The following is a 6000-nucleotide window of genomic DNA, read 5'->3' as shown; positions in this document are numbered from 1 at the left end:
TTTTGTAAAGGGCTCAGTGTAATAAACCCAGGTTCCTCTACACGTATGCACATATTAAGTATTCACACTATAACCTTTGATACAGCACGTGTATCTTCATAAAATATGATAGCTTTTTAGTAAAGATTACAATTATTTTGCACACAAAAAATCAAATTTCTTAATGAAATATCTGTACTAACAATTTCTTTGTGAAAGTAGCAAGTCTGTTTTGTTAGTAGTCTGACTGCAAAGTGATTTCATGTTATCATTGAAAAAAAACTATTCTTTGTTCCAAAAATCTCAAATGTTATTTGTGTAATCTCTAAAACCTCCTAAATGTATTTCAGTTTGTTTTTTGTAGAACTATATAATTTGTTATTTTCTATACTTTAGCTATATGGTGTTTGTCACTGGACTAGCCTTATAAACATCATAAAAAAAAGTTACGAAATAAACACGAATTATGCTTTATTAGTGCTAGAATGACTACATGTTATAACATGAAAATACAGATGTTTAGTTTATGTAGCTTAAGTCTCGTAACACTATATGTTTATTCTGTTTTATTATGTTGACCTTCCAGTTATTCCTCGCTAACATTACATAATGTGCACTCACGTTACATATCCAGTAATATGAAACTGGCCTTTAGTCTTCACTGTCTTGGCAATGTTTTAGTGGACTAGTATTTTGTAATATACACTCATGTCAGTTATTATACATTATATATATGTATGTTGATTATTACTATTTAGGAATAAATTATTAACCTTATTTTTCTTAAAATATAGAACAATAAATCAAGAAGACAGGCAATTAATTATCTCTTCTCGCTATGACCTTTGAACTCTGTTGCTTCTGGACATAGGTTGCCAAGCCTTTTAAAATATCCCACATGGAGGATATCAAACCAAATTTTTTTTTGTTTTTTTTTTGTGGGGTATACATACAGTTAAATAACCAAAAAATCATAAATAACTACATTAACACCACAGAATTCCACTATAACTTAAGTTTAGTAACTAACGTGTATTTAGGTTTTAAAAAATATGAAACTTTGAGCAAACTAAAGATGCAGCCTACCTCACTAAAATCTTGAATCAAAAGAATGTGGTAGCCTTTTCAAAGATTAAATTAGCTGAAAAAAATCACTCTGGATACATTCTAAGTTATTGATTGGTTTTTCACATGTCATATATTGAAGTAAGTATATATGTATAAGGGATTGTTTCCAAAATGTAAAGAGGTGAATGGTGTCACTGTTTGATTCAGTACATAAGTCGTATCTCGGCAGAATAAAAAGATATGAGATTCATGTTTTATATTATAGCTTGTCAATATTAGTAATTTGAGTTACTAATTTGTATGAAACTACAGACTTAGTATTTTCACATTACAAACATCTAATTTTAAACAGCACTACATTCAACATACCATGTAATTCACTAAAATCTATATTTAGATGTGTCCTCTTAATATTTACTTTTAAATTAAAAATTATTTCATATATAATATTAAAGTTTGAATTATAATATACAATTTGATTCTAAACTTATTGACATTAATTTGTAAAATAGTAGTTCAATAAAATTTTGAATGGAAGTCAACAAATGTGATGACATATGACCTTTGACCCATTGTGAAAGGGATAATAAGTTATAGTTTTAATTGTACAGCCATGAAATGCTTAACGTATTCAGCTGCAACCTCTACTACTGTTATGTAATACTGAGAGACAAATGAGATGGAAAACACTCAGTTGATCACTTCATAACTATAAGCATACTTTTTAATCAGTGATGACAAGAAAACCCACTTGTAGAAAAAAATAGATATGTAAAAATGGCTGGTTTGGGTTGAGAAAACTTTGTTTACGTAGAGGAGCGAACAACGTCGAAATGTGGCTCCCAAACAAACCGTTTTTACATATATAAGCATATTCTTTGTTTGTATTACACAAGATAAAATACATATGCAAAATCAAACAAGTTAGTGTTAATTTTGGAACATCTAAGTAGTGTTTTTTGTTTTAATTCTGGCTGGTCCATGAACTGAGTTCATCAAAATGTTTCTTTCCTTCATTATTCAGTGATAAACACCTTCATTATGTGGCCTATAAAAAAGTATTCCTGTAATTTGTGAGCCACCATTTCTGTGGTACAGATAATGTAAACATCCTCTTTAATAACATCTTGTAAGAAATCTGTAGAATTAATTGAATTGTTCAGAAACTAAGTTGTATTGTAGAAACCTGTGTATAAATAATAGTTATGAAAGTGGTATAGCGTACTGATATGAATGTTTTAACGGTCAACTGTTTATAATTTCATCATACATAAACGATACTGTGGATCTCCTATCAGTCTCACAGATATTATTTTACCCTTCTTCGGTGTAACATTCACTTAACTAAGAAAGTTGTTTTTGATGTGCATATTTTAGAACTTATTACAGATATAACCTTCAGTTTTCTTTACAGCATGTAAAATTACACAAAAAATATTATGGTTCTTATGCTTACATGGAAAGAGATCTTTATAGGTTTTCTGTTGTTAGATGGTAATAAAAAAGGCCTGTTCATACTGGACAATCCAGTATCCTTACACCAGACAAGTATTCATATAAATTTTACCACTATGTTAACCCATGCCACTGAAGGTTATGTTTTCCAGCAAGATTTCTTGAAAACTGGGGAATGGATTTGGATAAAACTTTGTATAAAAGTGTACTAAGAACTGTTTAGTTTTTGGAGGGTAAAGGTCATAAAAATACAAAATGCTATCTGTCAACATGGAGATTAAATTATTGCAGTATTTTTGCACAATAACACAGTAAAACATGATTGGATTTTCATGAAACATGGTGGACATGTGTAGAATATTATCTTTCATTGGCCTGATAAGGACAGACACATTTTTGTATTTTTTGAAGACCAGATATGATCAACACTTTGTGGTGGATTTATGCACTCTACTGAGTACTAAAGTGGTATGTTGTTACTATGTTAATGAATGGTACTTGACAATCCCATAATCTTACAACTAAACACCCGTACTAGCATACTTATTACTATTTTATGGTAGGACTGAGGACTTTAGTTTCTATGGTCCTAGAGGTATGTTGTTATGTTAATGAGTGGTTCTTTGGAAAACAGAAAATGTACAACTTTATAGTTTTATCTGGATACACCCAAAATGTTTTGCTGGTTTCTACACTCACAACAAAGGGTTACTGATATCAGTAACACCAGTTATAGTAGTATGAAGTTATATTTTCAAATGTTTGTGCAACTGTAAGTAACCCAGTGGTTTTCATTCTTACTGCTTAATAGGATATTCTGTTTAGAGAATGCAATGAAAGATTTATAAAAGACACATCTAATGTTATGAATATACAGAAAAAGATATTTATTTTAATTATTTGTAGATAAAAAAAACAAAACACATCATACATGTTAAACTACTGGGTGGCAACGTATTTGCCCGAGAAAAACAAAACATGAAATATACATGATAAATAACATAATTAAATTACTTTTCTAATTTCACGTATATCACAGATAAAAGCAGTACAATAAATGAATAAAGAGATTACAATGATTTCCTATACGTTTTGGATACGACTAAAATATCTAGAAAACACGAAAGAGCAAAGTTTATTTTGTTCTAGCATTCAGCATGTTTGTAGAAATTGTCCTGATAAAACAAAATGCACAGTAATTGCCAGTAATAGATTGTAACTTAAAAAACGTAACCATTTTTCATCTAGGAAGACAGTTTTATTGTACATGTTTTGCTAAGAACTTATGTTGTGTATTTCTAGATTTCAAAAGACATAGTTGCAAGAAAGTATTTATTTTTGTTATATTATTTATTTTCATGCTAGAGGAATCAAATACTGGCCAAAACACACACTTTCCTAACTTCAACTACGTAGTGTCAGAGTGCATTACAGGTAGAATTGTCCCAATTCACACAACTATATATATAAAAAATTTGTATCAAAGACAAAAATAATTATATTACTTTACACCGAAGAGGTAATTAGAATCTGAAAACTTCTGTGAAGAGGTAAATACTGCCTGTGGTCCATTTGTACCCCTAAATTGTAATGGGTCATTGTCATGGCGATTGATTTAAATGTGTCAGTTTTTCTTAAAGAAGATAGTTGGGTAGGAAGCTGGTATTTCTGTCCTTGTGTAAATTGACAAATAACTACTTGCAAAATTATAATGCATCAGAAAATAAAAGCTGTCTTTAACTATTGCACTGTGATATTTCAACGATAAACTTATAAATTGTGTCAATCATAAGTTATAACAAATGTTTACAGCACTGCTCTGTAACAAACCACAAACGTTTAAGACAATCTTATACTTTCACTAAAGTCTATGTAGTCAGTGAATTACAGGCAATGCTGAGCCTAAGAAAACAATGGGTATTGGAATAAAGTTTGTGGCACTGGTTATTTGCTTTCTTCTTATCATGTGAGTATGGACGATATGCTTGTCCTCAAGTAGCTTCTAACTTCTTTTTCTGATGAATGAAGAACTGGGTGAGCCGTTGGCAGATAGCGAGATTGAGCTGATAAAACTCGACAAGCTGCAAGAGGTCGTAAAACTTTGTTTTCCGCCATCTAGAGTGTAACATAACTGGTTCTTCTCTTCCATCTTGTTCAAAAAACAAAGGAAATTCTGCTTGTAATATATGAAGATACTCATTCACAATAAGACTGTTATACTAGATAATACAAACTGCTCTCACACAGGATTCACTGATGTGTAGTTTGGAAAAAATATTATTTTGTGTAGTGGCAGTTCAGAAGATGAAAAGGCCATACCGGTTCACAAACATTTTGAACCAATACAATATTTCTTAATTTTATATTAAGACCTATACTACATTTGTGTATAAAAACCAGAAAGCTTAGGGAATCATGTACTTTATTGTATATATAAACTAATACACTACTAACCAGAAAAACTTGAATATTATGTACATTCTAATTACAAACACAGGAAACAAAGTGATCAAAATGCTTAATGTTAACTTACCGGAAGAATTTGGGTATGGTGCACTTTCCGATTATAAACATAAGACAGAACAAAGCAAGAAGGATTTCGATGGCTTTCACGTACTAAAAATACTCTTGAAAAGAAAAAGAAAAAATTGTTAAACCTAACTTTAATCATCTATTGTGTACTTTATTAATAACACTAACTATCTTCATTAAAATCCTGAGAAATAATTCTAGAAATATTAAGGTTTACAGCACTCCACCAGTTACAGACTCAATAATAACTATTGCAACTCTCATTGGACTACATGGAAATCATTGTAGTTTTTATATCAACACTGTAGGAATCACTTCCATGTTTTTTTATAATCCATTTACTGGTTCTGAACAAAAACACAACACTGTATTTCATACCAACAACTTAAATACAAATTACTTTGTACCCTGAACATCTAATTTAATGTTTACGGAATTGGGGGGTAAAAAAGACAACTATACATTTCACAAAAATCTTCATTTATTAACCACCTGTTTGTTTCTTTATTGGTAAAACAATGGTTGTTAATAAATGAAACATATAGCTGCCTTTGTTGTTTTGATTGTGTAATTACAGAGTATCACCAAGCACCAATGGTTTAAAGTAATAATTATATATGTTTATTAATGTATTGTTATATTAACTTTACTGTCATAACTTTGTGAAAGACAATGAAAAACAAGTTTGTACTTTTCTCTTACAACACATGTTGAGGAGATGGTAAATGAATTTGTTCTACTGTGGTCATTTCTGATACCAGTGGAGTTGTGCAAAAATATTTATATATATTAACAAGATGAATTATCAGTTTGACTTTTTCTCCTAAGTTAACATGGTATAAATTTTTTTGGGGGGACAAAAAAAAAGTATAGTGAAATTTAATGGACGTGAAATAATTTAAATGTTTCAGCACATGATAAATCACTAAGTTACTTCTTCACCATTCTGTAGCAGTGGAGACTTGT

The 6000-nt window shown here is 30.1% G+C and overlaps 1 protein-coding gene across 10 annotated transcripts in view; it reads right to left on the bottom strand.

The window, feature by feature from the left end:
• Nucleotides 1-3374: 3374 nt before the first annotated feature.
• Nucleotides 3375-6000, bottom strand: part of LOC143234521 (growth factor receptor-bound protein 10-like) — a 77691-nt gene continuing 75065 nt past the window's right edge. For all 10 annotated transcript variants that reach the window (XM_076471932.1, XM_076471934.1, XM_076471940.1 and 7 more), the window contains exons 12-13: nucleotides 5036-5129; nucleotides 3375-4651 (exon numbers count right to left, since the gene is read on the bottom strand). The gene's annotated coding sequence lies outside the window, so the exon portion shown is untranslated. The remainder of the gene's footprint in view (nucleotides 4652-5035; nucleotides 5130-6000) is intronic.

Source organism: Tachypleus tridentatus, chromosome 12 (assembly GCF_004210375.1).
Source record: "Tachypleus tridentatus isolate NWPU-2018 chromosome 12, ASM421037v1, whole genome shotgun sequence".
Taxonomy (NCBI): domain Eukaryota; kingdom Metazoa; phylum Arthropoda; class Merostomata; order Xiphosura; family Limulidae; genus Tachypleus; species Tachypleus tridentatus.
This window is presented reverse-complemented; position numbering and strand designations above follow the sequence as displayed.